Below are 17,837 nucleotides of genomic sequence, written 5' to 3'. Positions count from 1 at the left end.
TAGTCAGCCCCGATCGAGGGGTCCCACTACAAGGCAGAGCTCGAGGGGATCGGTTTTACTTCTTCCTACCTCAGATGAGTTATCAGATATTGTTTGGTATCAAGATACTTTGATTGTGTCTCACAGGAGAATTGGGCTAGAGAGTGTCTAGTTGGGCTAGACCGTTGACAATAGTGCTACTTCTGCCTAGAGATGGAGATCGGGGTCAGGGCCACGGCAATGGTTGGCAGGGTATTCTAAGAGGGCCCTGGGAGGCAGGTCAGGTAATAGGGCCGATGTTTGTAGGGGAGACCAACAGAGCCATTTCTATACTTCTCCGGCGAGGGCAGAGGCTGAGGCATCAGATCATTTTATCACAGGTACTATTCTTATTTGTCAATAGACTACTTCATCTTTATTTGATCTAGGTTCAACATATTCATATATATATCTATATATTGTGCTCTCCGTCTAGGTACTATTTATGTGTCACTTGAGGTGCCATTTCATGTTTCGACCTCGATAAGGGATTCTTTAGTAGTGAATCAGGTTTATAGATCCTCTATGGTGACTATATAGGGTTATGAGACTCGGGAACTTCTTATTTCACTTGATATTATGGACTTCAATGTGATTTTGGGTACGGATCGGCTATCCTCTTACCATGCGGTTTTGGACTATTATGTCAATATTATTACATTAGCCATACCTACCATTCCCCTAGTCTTGTGTTAGGGTGCATATAGTCGTTCATGGTGTTTTGCATACTTAGCTTATGTCCATGATGTGTCTAACGAGGGCCCTACTATTGATTCAGTTTATGTAGTTAGGGAGCTTACTAATGTCTTCCTTACTGACCTACCTGGCCTACCCCAAAAGAGAGATATTGACGTTACCATAGATTTGGATCCAGGTACTAAGCCCATTTCTATACTACCTTACCGTATTTCCCCTGTAGAGCTTAAGGAGCTCGGTGTATAGCTCAACGATCTCCTAGATAAGCGCTTTATTCTTTAGAGTGTCTCATTATGGGGTGCACCTTTCTTGTTTGTTAAGAAGAATGATAGGACTATGTAAATGTGTGTTGATTAGACGCAGCTGAATAAGGTGACGATGAAAAACTATTACCTTATGCCTCGTATCACTAACCTATTTGACAAACTTCGGGCTGTAGTCATGTTTTCTAAGGTTGACTTGAGGTTTGTCTATCACCAGTTGCAGATTAGAGCTGTTGAAATTCCTAAGACTGCTTTTTGGACTCGATATGGCCACTATAAATTCCTTGTGATGTCTTTTGGGCTTACTAATTTCCCCGCATCTTTTATGGATGTTATAACTCAAGTATTCTAGCCTTATCTTGACTTATTCATAATTAGAGAGGATGAGGTTTGTGCTTTATACTTTTAGTGATAAGTATTTTTATGCTAAATTATCAAAGTGTGAGTTTTGGTTGGAGTATGTGGAATTTATGGAAAACATGGCGTTCAGGGAGGATATCATGGGGGATCCGACAAAGATTGAGGCTATTCGTGGTTGGGCTAGGCCCACATCTGTTATTGAGATTCAGAGCTTTGTTGGATTAGCTGGGTGTTATAGGTATTTCATGAAGGGTTTCTCTATCATTGCAGCACCATTAACTCGATTGAACCATCAGGATATTCCCTTTGTGTGGTTCAAGGAGTGTGAGTCGAGCTTTCAAAAACTCAAGGAGTTGCTTACCACCACTCTTATTCTGACACTTCTAGTTGAGGGAGAGAGCTTTTCAGTGTATTGTGATGCGTCTGGTGTAGGTCTTGGGTGTGTTCTGATGCAGCGGGGCTGAGTTATTTCTAATGCTTCCAAATATTTGAGAGTGCACGAGGGCAACTACCCCACTCATGACCTATAGTTTGTGGCAGTAGTTTCCGCGCTCAAGATATGGAGGCACTATTTGTACGGGGTCTATTATGAGATAGACACAGATGACCACAGCCTCCAATACATTATGAGTCAAAGGGACCATAATTCTAGATATAGGTGCTAGATTGAGCTATTTGCCGACTATGACATATCTATCTTCTATCATCCGAGTAAGGCGAATGTAGTAGTAGACACCTTAAGCTGGAAGGTGGGGAGTATGGGTAGTTTAGCTTACTTCCCTGGTGTGGAGCAACCCCTAGCCTTAGAAATTCAATCTTTGGATAATAGGATGGTTAGGTTGGACATCTCAGACTTCGGACCAATTTTGGCTTTTATAGGAGCTCGGTCATCTCTATTGGATCACATTCGTGGTATGGTCGACAATTTGAGGATGAAGCATTGGTAGAGCTTCAAGAGTTGGTATTTCTAGGCGAGGGTTGCCAAGCTTCTATAGATTCATATAGGATACTACGGTTTGATGGTCTCCTTTGTTTTACCAGAGTTGGAGACTTTATTCAGTTGATATTTTGCGAGGCCCACGATTCCAAGTACTCTATTCGGTAAGGCACTGGAAAGATATATCAGAATTTAAGACAACATTACTGGTGGTATGGCATGAGAAAATATATTGCGGAGTATATATCCTGTTGTTTAAGTTGCCAGCAGGTTAAGGCCGAGCATCAGCTGCCTGGTGGATTGTTTCAAGGATTACCCATTCTTGAATGGAAATAGGAGTGGATCACCATGGACTTTGTGATGGGATTACCGCAAAAACCCAAAGGTAAAGATGGTATTTGGGTCATCATTAATTGATTAACCAAGTCATCATATTTCTTGATAGTGCAGTCCACTTTTACTGCAGATCATGTAGCTTAGATCTATAGTCAGGATGTGATCTGTCTCGATGGGTACTGATGTCTATTATATCAGATAGGGGATCTTAGTTTTTGTCTAGTTTCTTCATGGTCTTTCAGAAAGTGTTGGGCACCCAGGTTGATCTTAGCACGGCACTTCATCCACAGAACGATGGCCAATAAGAGTGTATTATTCATATTCTGGAGGATATGCTGCGAGCTTGTGTATTAGAGTTTGAGGGTTATTGGAAGCAATACTTGACTTTGGAAGAGTTTGCATACAACAACAGCAACCACTCTAGTATTCAGATAGCACTGTTTGAGGCCTTATATTATAGGCATTGTTGCACTCTGGTTGGTTGGTTTGATTTCGAGTCTGGGCCACACAGTACCAATTTACTTCAGGATACCATAGCTAGGGTTTGGGTAATCCAGGATAGGCTTAGGATAACTAAGATTAAGCACTAGAGTTATACTGATTGCAACCATCAGCCCTTATGCTTTGAGTTTGGAGATTGGGTGTTCTTGTAGGTATCTCCCTTGAAGGGCGTGATGAGATTTGGTAGGCGGGGGTAAGCTTAGCCCCATGTATATCATACTTTTTGAGAGTTTTAGGAGAGTTGGAGAGGTTGCTTATGAGTTGTCTTTTTCTCCAGCATTGTTCAGCTATACATCCTATTTTCCATATTTCTATGCTGCGCCGGTACATTTTAGATAATTCTCATGTGCTTCAGTATAATTCTATTGATTTGGATGATCGCTTGAATTTTGTTGAGGAGCCAATTGCTATTCTAGACAGAGATGTTCGCCAACTTCATTGGAGGTCCATCCCTATGGTTAAGGTCTAGTGGAGCCATCGTCCGATCGAGGAGGCTACCTCAGAGACCAATAATGAGATGCGGGAGAAGTTCCCTAGCTTATTTGAGCCTCTAGATATATCCTTTTCATTACTTTCGTGGACGAAAGTTCTTTTGGTAGTGGATGTTCTAATGACCCTCCAAGCCATTTTCCTAATACTGCATCATTCTGTCACTTAGAAAATTTCTATAACAACCACATGTCATTTATGACCTACTGGCACTGGTAGCTCAGTCGCCTGGTCATTCATTTGGGTTTTAGAACTATTTCCTGATTTTGGATCTTTAGTAACTTGAAAAGTTGACTTTAGACATAACTTTAGGAAAATGACCTCAGAACAAAATTTTGACAGTTCCATCAGCTTTGAAATGGCCAAATTAGGCTAGCCGCATGGTTGGCAAGAGTATCTAGGCAACCAGTATGAGTTTGGGGCCCTTTGGCACTTTTGCCTTTGAAATTTGGCCCATGATTAACTTTGGTCAATATTCTTGGAAAATGCGCTCAGATAAAAGTTCTGACAGTACGTTTAGCTCTAGAATGTCCAGTTTTGTCTAGAACTACCCTTTTTCCACTCTTTAAGGCTACTAGTCTAATTCCTAGGACCGTTGTAAAATTTGGCTCAAAATGGCCCTTGGGTGTGGGACCCACTTTCATTCGTAATGAGCTCGTATGGAAATTTTAACTCTGCCATTCAGTCTAGAAGATTAATTTTTGTAGGGTACCATATCTCATTTTCACGCACGGGATTCCAAACGAATTCCGAGCACCTTGCCAAAATACTTGAACTTGAGAAACATCATGTTTTTAGCTGATATCTAGTGCAGGAAACTTTGTCCTTCACGATCGTGAACCACTAGCTGTGTTGGAGGAGACCCAGGTTCTTGTTCTCCGCATTCGCGGGTCCGAGGCCGCATTAACGGAGGTATATGTATTTTGTCTCTGCATTTGCGGGGGCTTGGTTGTGTTCGTGGAGGTGTAAGTCTTTTGCCTCCACCTTCACGGTCCTCTGGATTTTTTTGCGAAGGCCAAGCTTGTTGACCTCCGCATTCGCGAAACACTTAGGCCGCGTTCGCGAAGGCCAAATATTGGTCTCTTTATAAAACGCCAATAATCTTACAGGGACGCTTTGTGTGAGGTAAGTTTACAAAATTAGCTACTACCGTAGCCATTTTTGAGATGAATTTGGTTAAATTTTGGGAGATTGTAACTTCGCCAATTTAGCTCCATTTTTAGTGATTTTTAAGGCTAAATTGCGAGTTTTTTGAAAGGAGCATTGTGGTATGTTTGGTTTGGTTCATGGGTGTGTTGTTTGTGAGAAATAACTATGTAAAGGTGATGCCATGTTCGTCTATTTAGCTTATATTTGGGAAATTGTTGCATGACCATCTTGTGTTATTTTCCACCCCGAATTGTGTTGTAATTTGTTCCTTAAGCTTGGGGTGCTATTTAGAACCTATTCTTAGGGTCAATTCTAGAATTCCGGACAGGGTCCCACATTTCCTATTTTAAAACTCGAAATTGGTCTATTTCCAAAAATTATAAAATTAGTGTCAAAACGATCATAAAGATGTTGTGATTTTATTTTTGATAATATGGCAGCGTTCTAAGGTTGTTCGGAAAGGAAAATCTCTAGCTTAGTGATTTGGAGCATGCATATTTAGTCTATAGGTAGGCTATGGCTTTTGGTTGTTTAGATTGAGCTGGAATGTCTGAAAGCATGTTTAAATAGATGGAATTTAGGTTGGATAGCTTATTTGTTTACCTTAGGTATAAGAAATCATGTTTTAGGCATTTTTTGGTTTACTCAGGCAATTGGAAGCATGTGTTCTTTTCCATTATTTGTTGGTATTGTAAGAAGGGTTGAATACTTATGTAGTTGATATTGTGGAGCATGTTGGCCTTAGTATAGGTTGTAAATTTGCCTAGTTGCCTTAGTGTCTCTCCAGCAGGCTTAGATCTTTATCGAATGGTGTAGGGGGCTAGTGTCTGGTAGTTTGACCCTTGTTAGGTGGTAACCTTCCCTTTATGAATACCCTTAACCATACCTCGGCATTATTGCAAATTTTGAGATGTTTCGGAGATACTAAACCTTGTGTTTGTACTGTTTCATCTTTGGTTCATGCTTTGGCGGTATGTCTATTGATTCATTAGGAAGCTGATTCTCGGAACTATTAGTATCCAGTTGGAAGGGAAAATATTCGGCACCATGGGATAAATTATCGGTGAGCAGCTGGGTACCCAGCCTTGGCCTCCATTCTGAATTTCCATCAGGAAGCATCTAGGTACCCAGCCCTAGCCTCTGCCAACTTGCTAGTATGGTGAGCATTTGGATACCCAGCCTTGGCCTCGATCATACCGATATGTTATGTTAAGTATCCAGGTACCCAACCCCAACCTTGACCAGACTAATGTATTATGGCGAGCATCCGGGTACCCTGCCTTGACCTCGACCACCTAGAATACTTGGGAGAGTATCTGGGTCCCAGTCCCAACCTCAACCCCTAAAGCATTTCTAGTTCATCAAATCTTAAAGCTTCTTGGTCCAAAAATGACAGGTTCCATGGTTCTTGGCATCACTGATTTTTGGTTTCTTACCTCGGTAGTTTTAGCTATTCTATGTACACGACGGGCTTATGGGAGTTCGTTCATATTTTTATTTTAAGTTGTGCACGAGTGTTCCAGCTGGGCTTATAGGGGCCCTGTTGGGTGTAGTTAGCTTTAGTTCTCTTAGTTAGTACTTTTTCCACCTTAGATGCTTATTATGATTCCTGTTTAGGCGTATTCATCTTATTCATATTGTTCTTACCTTTTCTACTCAGTCGGCCTATGATGCTTACAGGGTACCTATTGTCTTTGTACTCATACTACACTCTGTATCTACTTTCTTGATGCAGGATCGAGCACCAGCCACCGTTCTGGATGGAATGAGCCTGTTGTAGTCAGCTACGGAGACTAGGGTGAGCACTTGCCATTTTAAGATCATTTTTTTGTCCTTCAACTTGGATGGCCTGTCTTTTGCATTTCTGAGAGTAGCCAGATGATGTGTATATTTTTGGTGCACTTTTGGGACTTGTACTGGTCTTTTATGGGAGTTCGTTCATATTTTTATTTTAAGTTGTGCACGACTGTTCCAACTGGGCTTATGGGGGGCCCTGTTGGGTGTAGTTAGCTTTAGTTCTCTTAGTTAGTACTTTTTCCACCTTAGATGCTTATTATGATTCCTGTTTAGGCGTATTCGTCTTATTCATATTGTTCTTACCTTTTCTACTCAGTCGTCCTATGATGCTTACAGGGTACCTATTGTCTTAGTACTCATACTACACTCTGTATCTACTTTCTTGATGCAGGACCGAGCACCAGCCACCGTTCCGGATGGAATGAGCCTGTTGTAGTCAGCTACGGAGACTAGGGTGAGCACTTGCCATTTTAAGATCATTTTTTTGTCCTTCAACTTGGATGGCCTGTCTTTTGCATTTCTGAGAGTAGCCAGATGATGTGTATATTTTTGGTGCACTTTTGGGACTTGTACTGGTCTTTTATGGGAGTTCGTTCATATTTTTATTTTAAGTTGTGCACGACTGTTCCAACTGGGCTTATGGGGGGCCCTGTTGGGTGTAGTTAGCTTTAGTTCTCTTAGTTAGTACTTTTTCCACCTTAGATGCTTATTATGATTCCTGTTTAGGCGTATTCGTCTTATTCATATTGTTCTTACCTTTTCTACTCAGTCGTCCTATGATGCTTACAGGGTACCTATTGTCTTAGTACTCATACTACACTCTGTATCTACTTTCTTGATGCAGGACCGAGCACCAGCCACCGTTCCGGATGGAATGAGCCTGTTGTAGTCAGCTACGGAGACTAGGGTGAGCACTTGCCATTTTAAGATCATTTTTTTGTCCTTCAACTTGGATGGCCTGTCTTTTGCATTTCTGAGAGTAGCCAGATGATGTGTATATTTTTGGTGCACTTTTGGGACTTGTACTGGTCTTTTATGTTGTAGCAGCTCTGTACTTATGACCTTCAGGTTCTGGGAGGGATCCTTAGTTGTATATATCAAGTTTTGGTTTTGTTTTCACTTATTTATGTTGTCTATGATAGAATTTCCTATTCATGGTTAGTTTTTCCCCTCAAACCCATTACTTGTCATTCCGAGTTGCAAGTTGGCTTACCAACTAGGGTTATAGTAGGTTCCATCATGACCAGAGAAATTGGATCGTAACAAATAGTGACTTAAACTTCCCTAAGAACTTTGCACTTTTTTTTATTTCATTATTACTTTTGTCACTTTATTTTTTTCAGCCATCTCTTTAATTTTCTTCACAAGTAATTCTCACCTTTCAAGAATGCTTTATTGTATTTTTCAAGAATTTTATATTTCATGTCGCATTTTGCTAAGAGGACCTTCTCATCACAAATAACTATCATTTGTCACCTTTAATACTCAACCATCCCTTTTCTTCAGATTTAATAATTTTATCACAATTTATGCTAAAGTATTCAAGGAAGCAGGGTACAAAAAAATAGGGATTCAAAAAAATGGATCAAGATAAATGTAAGGCTACCGAACGAAAGGCTACAAGTTCAAAGGGGTTATTAGTGATATAATAACTGAAAAGCTAACATTTACAAGACAAATCAAAGAAAGCTTATTATCATCTCTTAAACAAAGAAATATTTTTTATTTTGATTCAATAATTTGCAGGACAAGTACTAGACTATGATGCAAAACATGAAATATATACAAACAACCTCACCGCACATATCACAAGTCTCAATCAAGATGCATCAATTCTACTTATATGATAGACAAGGTCATAGCAACCTATAAAATAAGAATAAGTTATAAATAGAGTCATAACCATGAGCCTAGGTGATAAGAATCAGGTACTTGAATAAATAAGAAAATAATGCAGAAGCAAAATTATAAAGATTAAAGATAGAAATTGAAAGATATGTGAAATTTGAAAATAAAATTTTAAAATTTCAAAAAAAGTGCTAAGAATCCTAATTGATCTTAGTATTAAAAATTAGAGGATTAAAAATAATTATAATAGAGTCAACTCAATAACTTAAATCAAAATTGATCTAGACCCCTATTTCCAAGAAATTAGAGACAATAATTACTCTAAGACTAATCACCTTCTTTAATTTACAAATAATAACCAAAGATATCAAGTTAAGAATAAATCTTACCTCTTAAAGAATTATTTTTATAAGGTTGTAAGATAAATCAATAATCACCACATATAAAGGTTTAAAGAAAAGAAACCTCTCAAATAATATTAATTATCATGTCCTTTTTAAAGTAACAAAATCCACCACTATTTATAGGGAAAACCTATCATAAATAGAATGAGATCATATACTACTTTTATGGAAATAATAACTAGGAAACTTTAAACTAGATAACTTTTAAATTTGGAAACTTTAAACAAGAAATTTTTTAACATAGGAAACTTTTAAACTAAGAAACTTTTAAAATAGGAAACTTGATGATACACCCCACACTTTTAAACTCGGAATGTCTTACAAGTTCCTTAGACATTATCATGTGAGCCGGATAGCTATGATATCATCAAACAACTCTAAGAAAAGAAGAATGTGATACCCCTTGAGAGGGAAGGTTGGAAATAGAATCGTAGGAATCCGGAATGAGTTGGAGGCCAAGAAATGAGTCGTAAGACTCAAATTACCTACGTAACTTACTAGCTTAGAAGTCTTACATACTTAATCTACTTGAGGATATACCAAGCTTACGTAGCACGGATTGCATAGGCTCTTAAAATAAGATTAGATTACGAACCCACGAGGAAGAGGAGAAGTTGACACGTGGCAGCACCTCAAGCAAGCAGGTGACCCACCTTCTTGGGGTAGGGGTGGACCCCACCGCCACGTGGCAGCCTTGGAGGCTAGGTATGGATTCATGGCCCAATAAGGGCTTGACACGTGTCACCCTTAGGGGTTGACATATGTCACTTCCTAAGGAACCATATATATGTATGTTAATGACTCTTAAGTCATTATTTATCCAAAAATCAGCCCAAAACTTAGAGAGAAAAATGTGGAGAAGAAGAAGGGAAGGAGGCAGCCATGGTTTAGAAGAATTAAAGGTGAGTTCTTCACTTTTTCTCCGTGAATTAATTATCTATGATGTTCTTCAACTCCGTGGAGTGTATATATGTATGTTACGATGTCTACGGAATTAATTGTTCAGCTTGGAACTTGAGAGAAAGTTTAAAGAACAAAGAGATAAAACGTTAAGAACTAGTTAACAAACCCATTTTTGGAAGGGACTATTGTTACTAATATTAGTATAACTTCTTGTGTAAAGCTTCGTTTTGGGTTATTCAATATGTTTTGGAAAGGTATTTCATAGGTATATAACTTTCATTTATCCTTTAAAATCCATTTTTGCTTTTAGCTTCTCGAAAAAGGGTGATGAAGTGTAGAGGAGGTACTGCCCCGATTTTGGTTTGGGAAATCTTACACGGACTGCTGTTGGTATTTTGGGCATATCGTTTTGTACAGAATTGATGTAGGGGTTATTAGAAATTATGTGCGACCCTAAGACACATGTATATAACTTTCATGAGGACATAAATCCTGTTTCCCTCAATTACCCCTTCGAAATTAAGCGACAAGGTAAAATAGTAAGCTGTCCAAAATTCACGTTTTGATAGTTTTGAGGGAGTTGTTTGGGGTTTGTATTGGGTAATGTTGGTGTGAATTGCTTATATATATGTTGCAGGTTATTGTTGTTGTTTGGCTTCAGTTATTAGGGGTGTGATTGGAAATTTGGATAGGGCACATTATAGGGGAGGTGCTGTCCAATTTTCGTTAACGCCTTAACTAATAAAGAACTAGTAGAGGAAACGATCAAGGAAATAGATTCCATGAATACTAAGGTGCAACTGAAGGTGCTGGAAAGTCAAGAGTGATTGATATTCGTATTACTTCCAGGTTGAATAGGTTCAAAGGACGACAAGGCAAATGTGACAAAGAGTGACTCGTACGAGGTATGTAAAGCTTTCTCTTGGCATGTTTTGGTATAAGTACGTACAACTATCTTTCTTTCCTTTTGGAAAGTCTTAGCCTTAAGTGAATTGTATGTGGAATGCGGGGATAATTCCATTCCCAGAACTCCAGGTATGCCTCATAATCCCTAACTACAGTTAGGTGTTGACACCCCTGCAAGAATTGAGCATTGCCTGTTAAGGCTTCTACGTGCTAAAGAGTAGTGTATGGGAAACTATCTTTCCTTTCTCTTGATATATACTTGGTATGAAAATGAGATTATGATGCCATAGTTGTTCACCGAGTTCCAGGATGGGCCGGCTATGAGATATGTATATAATGACCAGCTGAAGGAAAGTACAGACTATATAGAGTTTACTCTCTTTCTTTTCTGGCATGTCTTAGTTGTAAGTTAAATATGATGTGAGCTCCGGAGTAACTCCATTCTTAACATATCCTGTTTACTTTTGATTATCAAACTCTGATAGTAGTTGAACTATTTCCCTGGAAACTTCTATATGTCTAGGGTCCCCGAGATTACTTTTAAGGCATCCCATAATAGCATTTAGAGGACACTCGAGATGACTACACCGTTATTCGGGTCCTCAAACAAAAGCTTAACTTTCTTATTCTATTGAGTCTCCAATAATGATTTAAACTGCATATAGTTGCTCATTACTCTACTCGTGTATACTGTAGCACTTCTTTCACCAAGTCCCGAGCTGGGAATAGTAATCATGCATAATTCACTGCATTGTCCACCGAGCCCCTCATTAGAGGACCGGGATACGTATGTATATATATATGATGATGTGTTGTAATAAGGTAGTGATGGCATTGGGGCCATGATGGTTTTACAGAGATGATTCACCGGACCCCTGAAAGGGCCATCTATATGATATAATTCGAACATGCATGTTTTTGTAATTTATAAAGTACAGGTACAGGTTTCTAATTTGATATCTTATCCCCTGTTCCTCTATCTCAGATATGCTTCTAGTTGTATTATGTTATGTTTTACATACTCAGTACATATATTGTACTGACCCCCTTTCTTTGGGAGGTTGCATTTCATGCCACAGGTACAGGTACAGGTTTTGGGAGTCCGTCAGCTTAGGATTCCACTTAGCTTAGCTGGAGGAGGCTCCATTGTATCGAAACCTATTTTTTGATACTAACCATTAATGTATAGAATGTTTTTGACTATTGAAAGGTACAGCGGGGGCCCTGTCCTGCCATATATTGTCGTTAATATTTTAGAGGTCTGCAGACATGTATATGTGGATTGTGTATGTCAGTTTGATTCAGCTGAGTCTACATTATATATGATATATGTTATTATGTTATGGCAGCCTTGTCGACTTGCGTGCCCTTTTATGTTGTGAGACAAACGAAAAGGGCTACAGGTTTATGAAAACGTTATCGTCCAGTGGGGCTTTGTTACATGATATTTTTTTATTTATAGTTCAATTTGACCACAACTGATAGCTAGGTATACGGAGGGTCCAGGTCGGACCCCAGTCGTGGCCTACGGGGTTGTGTCGTGACACTTAAAACTAGGAAAATTTTATGCTCCTATTGGGCTCCATGTGGGCTCTCCTCTTGACCTTCATGCGGACCAATATTTCAACTCTTGGACTCGAACTTGGACCATAAAATATATGCAACACTTATTCCACTTTTTATTACAATTCTTGGGTCAATTTTGTGTTTTTTTCTCCATACTAAACATCTCTTTGGTTTCTAAATCAAGCCCTTCGACTTTAGTAAAAGTAGGCCGGCATGGATGCTATCATTTCCCTCTTATTGAAAATAATCCATTCTCGAATTTAAATCTCGCAAAATTAAGAAGACATGCATTAGTAAACAACATTCATTAGTCGAAAGCAACAATGGTAGAAATAAAATAAGATAGTGATCATGTGTCCACTTAACTCAATTAATCCTAGCCTATATAAATTCACCCTTATATATTATGTGGATATGATCATCCCAATAGAAACTTCTCCCACTGGAATAAGCACACAAAAGTTCTTGTCTAGATGTCATTACAAATGGTACATGCAATGTCATTTTATTTTCACCAATGAAGTACTTCAATGGGAATGACAAAGATCATATAAAATATGTACCAAATTTGACACTCTTATGATATATCCAATCATTCTCAATCATGCCTCCCAAAGATTCTTCCATATAAAAACTATTCACATAAATACAATTGTTTCGAAGAAGGTTAGAAGAACCTTTATGTTTCAAGTTAGAATCTCCTTTAAATTCTAAGTAATTTCTCAAATTCTTAAACAAGAAATTATGAATGGGTTCAACAAAGAGTATTTGATTACTAGTATCATAATAGTCATGCATCTCCTTATCACTAGTAACAAACACTTTTTAAGCTCACAATAACCAAGATATAAAGAATTATGTCTCATCTCATAGAAAAAATTATATTCCAACAAGTTATTACACAAAAAATGATTCAACACTAGAATAAAGAAAGAATCATCTAACACATTCACAATCCTCCCCACTAAAAGATCACGTATCTTTTCAACAAGTGAGAATCCAAAATCAACTATGTCATGCTCTATTTTAAAATAGATTGAATTACTCTTATTGAAGTTACAAATTACAATTAATGACTTGTTAGATAGAAAATATCATCATCCTCAGAATTAACAAAGTCACCAGCATAAGAATTAAGAGTGTAGTTCATTACCTCCAAAATGACCTTAGGTGTTCTAGGAATGCTAAGAATGTGAATAATCCAATTATACACACCGTACTTGGTCTTATGTAATAAAGGAATAACATCACCTTGTTTTCCCTTTTTCATTGGTGTTAGATCCACAATTGCCTTGTTGAATTTTTTTTCATGAGCCTTATCTTGAATAAGACTAAAATAATTCTCTTCACCTTTATCATTCTCATCAACATGCACTTCTTAATAGGACATGTAGTATTGACTACCTTAGGATTAAGATCATCCAATTATGATTGTTCAATGTAATATTTTCCACGAGTACCTACAAGGGAGTCAAAATAACTAGAAGAAGAAATAAGAATGTTAGAGTTAGAACAAGAAATAACCTCACTCAAACTCTTTTGTTTTTCTCTCTCTACCTCACAATCATCTCTCTCCTTTGTGATCTCATGGTCATCTCTCTTTTATTTTCTCTTGATCTCATTTTTTTCATAATTGACATCCCATTCTCGTCACTCAAAACACCATTTTGTTTTTTCTATCTTGGGATGTCAACATGCACTCCCTTATTCTTCTCATTCTCTTCTCTCTCAAAATTTTTCGTTGCTTCTTTCACACATTTCTGATTTTCATACACTTGGGATGGAGTTAAAGGTTCAAGTATATATTTTATTTTATTTAGCTCAAGAGACACTCTATTCTTTCTCCTATCATGAATTGCATTTCTATTAAATTGTCATAGGCGCCCAAGCATGATGTGAAAATCATGCATTAGAATGACATCAAAAAGAACATTATTAGAATACCTTCCAATGGAGAAAGAAATCATGTATTGCTTAGTCAATTGAAGCTTACCAACATTATTCAACCATTGTCACTTATAAGGAGTAGTGTGTTTAATGGATGTAAGTTCCAACTTCTCCACAACATATGAACTTCCCACATTAGGTTCACTTTCACCATCAATAATCATAGAGAAAATATTAATATTTATCCCACACCTTGTATGAAAAAAAAATTCTCTTCTTAAATTAGCTATGGTGCCATTTTTCTCCTCCATTCATTTGATCAACACATCAACACAATTGATATTATTTTTAATTCCAGATTCAATTTTCTTACCTATTTCAGACATCTGAGACAATATTAAAGAAATAAATATCTCACAATTTTCCTTTTTTCCTCTCTATTGATCTCACTCTCTCTTGCCTTTTTGCACTCGAATTACAACCTTTGGATGGATCCTTTAATATTTATCTATTAAACCTATTATTAACGACCTTTAGAAGTAAGATATAGAAAGAAAAAGAATTTACCAATACCCAGAAGAATTGGGATTGATGAGACAAGAAAAAGACCAGTTTGTTTAACAAGAACAATAAATTTCAAACCTCCCCTATTGTTGAATTTCCTTCTTGATGTAGGAAATGAAAAAACACAATAACCTCAAAGTTTCTACAAAAAAATTAATTTCTAAGAACTTGAATATTTTTTCTCCTCTTTCTTTAAATATAATTTTTATTTTCTTTGTTTATTTTTGCTTTTTTTTTGTTGTGTACCTTAAATTTTAAACTACTACAACAAAGACAATTTTGGTCTTTTTTCTTTTGAAGCTCTCAAGATTATCAAGAACGGAACCTTGATAGAATTGCCCTTGTAATGACCCTTGGGGTCATTTCTGTGCTTCTACGTGTTTTTACCAGTTTCCCCCTTCCCATAGCTTCCTCGTAGCACTTATGCAGTGTTGAGATAGGTGACATGCTCTCCAAGGTATTATATTGACTTTTGAGGTAGTTTGGTTATTTGTGAGGCGTAAAGCTTAAAAGAGTTGAGTTAAGTCAATATTTAGATATTCAGATGAGGGATGATGATTTCATCAATTCCATCAGCTTTGGAAGGGTCATTTTGGTCAAGAGTGAGTGTTGGTTTGGGTTTTGAAGTTTTTATTTTGAGTTAGTGTGATTAAGCATTTTAACTTTAAAGTTTTTGCCAAAGTTTGACTTCGGTCAACATTACTTCAAAACGTACTCGGATTGTAATTATGATAGTGCAGTTAGCTTTAAATCACCAAGTTTAGTCTAGAGAAACCTTTGGTTTGGTTTTTGAGGTTCTCGGAATGAGTTTTGACCATTTATGTGTTTTTTGTTTTCTTGATTTAGTGTTGACTTTAGACACACATTTTAATGAGACGACCTTTGTTGGTTATTTCATCAACTCCATTGTGTCCAGAATGTCATTTCCAATAGGGTAGCATAGTTTGTTTACCTCGATGGGGTAACGAATGAATTTTGAGCCCCCATCGAGAAACTTTTATTCCTTGGGATTCTACTATTGCAGAGATGCTGATGCAGCTTAACTTTGTCCTCAGTGATCGCAGGCCCCTGGCTTCATTCTAAGAGGTCGAGCAATTTGATCTCTGCAATTGCGAGCCTCTGGCCGCGGTCGTAGAGGATCACCAGACCCTTCTCCGTGATTGCAAGAGGAGCTCCATATTCATGGCCTGTCCATTCCTACGCTATAGTTGGCAAGCCTCTCTGTTCAGGACGTTCAGCAGGTTAACCTTCGCGTTTGCAGAGCTAGTCTTCTTATTCTTGAAGTCCAAATAGCCTGGCACAAGTGAATTTTAAGCCCGATCCTTCATGCAAATTTTCATTTCAAAAGTTACAAAAACTTTGATTTTGAGATCTACTCTTGAAATTTTGGTGATTATTATTGGAGGGTGTTGGAAATTCGTGTGGGTATATTCCAGGGGCGTTAATTCTTCCGTTTCTCTTGATGAATTTTGTTAATTCCTTCTAAATTTCTGCTTTTGACCCATTTTCATTCTCTTATATGGTAGGACTGTTTGGTATGGATTCTTGCTCGGATTCTGCTCATTTTTGGATCATATATTCCTTGAGCTCACTGGGACCTTATGACAGAGTTGTTTTTGCGATACCATGCATGGGTCCCAAAGTCCAATTTTAGACCATTTTGATTCCAAAGTTGTAAATTGCAATATTAGTATCATTGGATTTGTTTGACTTGCTCGTTCCATTCTTGATAGCTTGGTAGCAATCTAAGGCTCTCCGTAAAGGAAAAGCGTACGAGTAGAGATTTGAGTGTGGTTTCATTTTTGAGGTAGGCTTTGCCTTACCTTTTTAGACTTGACTTAGTTGGTTTTATATATATGTGAGTAGTTTGATAGTTAGGATGGTGTTAGGTATAGGTTATAAGTATGATTGATCCTTAGTAAAATTTATTGGCCATTTTAGTTTAGTTAGCTTAGTGTTTTAGCCCCTAGGCCTTAGTTTAAGGTGACTTTTGCCTTGTTTGTTGCTTAGATCCTTAGACTGCTCTGAGGTGATGTGAAACTTATTTTGTATGTGTTTTGATGAGACCCAAACTGCCGCCCAGGCATGGATACCAGGGGGTCTGACATTAGGGGCGCAGCCTGCTACTGCGGCTCCTCAATTAGTAGTTTAGCTGATTCCTAAATTTGCTAAACCCATGGCACCTAGGCCAGTCATCTCTTCTGAGGATCAGAAGTTTCTAGGGTGGTTCATTAGATAGTCCCTCTCATGTTCGCTACAACAGCAGCCAAGAATTCCCATGAATTTCTAGTCAGTTGTCAAGAAAGGTTGCATAACCTCGAATTAGTATAGTCTCACGAGGTGGATTAAACTTCTTACTAGTTAGACGAGTCAGCGAAGCAGTGGTGGAGGTCCTATATTTAGTGCAGACCAATCGGGTCACCTCTGATGACTTGGGCTCAATTCTTTGATACTTTCTTGAAGAAGTATGTACCTCACTACCTGAGAGAGCAGTTGCGGGATGAGTTTACGGGTTTGACTCAGGGGTCATTCTTAGTTGTAGTGTGTGAGACCTGGTTTCATGAATTATCTAGTCATGAGATGATGTTTATGCTGATGGAGCACCAGAGAGTGCATAGATTTGTTAGAGGGCTCTCATACCAAATATAGTTAGCTACGGAGAATATGGTGGATTTGAGGCTGTCCTTTTTTCAAATAGCCGATCATCCATGTACCATGGAGGGGATCCGTCATGAGGCCTATGGGGACAGCAACAAGAGACTCTTCCAATAGGGTGGTTTTAGTGGATCTCAGTCCTGTGGTAGGGGGTTTTTAGTCCGAGGTTACCCAGAGCAGTTTCATCTTTCTAAGCCAGTTCAAGCGGTCCTTTAGCTTATAGATGGTGGAAACACTGCAGGTTCTAGTGGTCCTATATTCCAGCACTAGTTCAGACTCCTCGAGGTGCACACTAAGGGTATTCAGTCCATAATGTCTAGTTAGTCTTAGATGATTCGTCTGAGCAATTTAGTTCTGGCAGAGGTTGCTATGAGTTTGGCGAGTTTAGCTACTTTGCTAGAGAGTGCCATAAGGGCAGGCGGCAGGGCCAGCAAGGTCATCAAGGCCAGCAAATTCAGGGCTCTGATTAAGTCTACTAGGCGTGGTGCTCAAGAAAATAGGGGTGGTCCTTAGGATGCTTGAGGTGGTTCTCAGTCAGGCAAGTTAGGTGGCCATGAT

The sequence above is a fragment of the Solanum dulcamara genome, chromosome 2 (assembly GCF_947179165.1).
Source record: "Solanum dulcamara chromosome 2, daSolDulc1.2, whole genome shotgun sequence".
Classification (NCBI taxonomy): domain Eukaryota; kingdom Viridiplantae; phylum Streptophyta; class Magnoliopsida; order Solanales; family Solanaceae; genus Solanum; species Solanum dulcamara.
The sequence above is the reverse complement of the archived record's forward strand: the minus strand, read 5'-3'. Positions refer to the sequence as shown.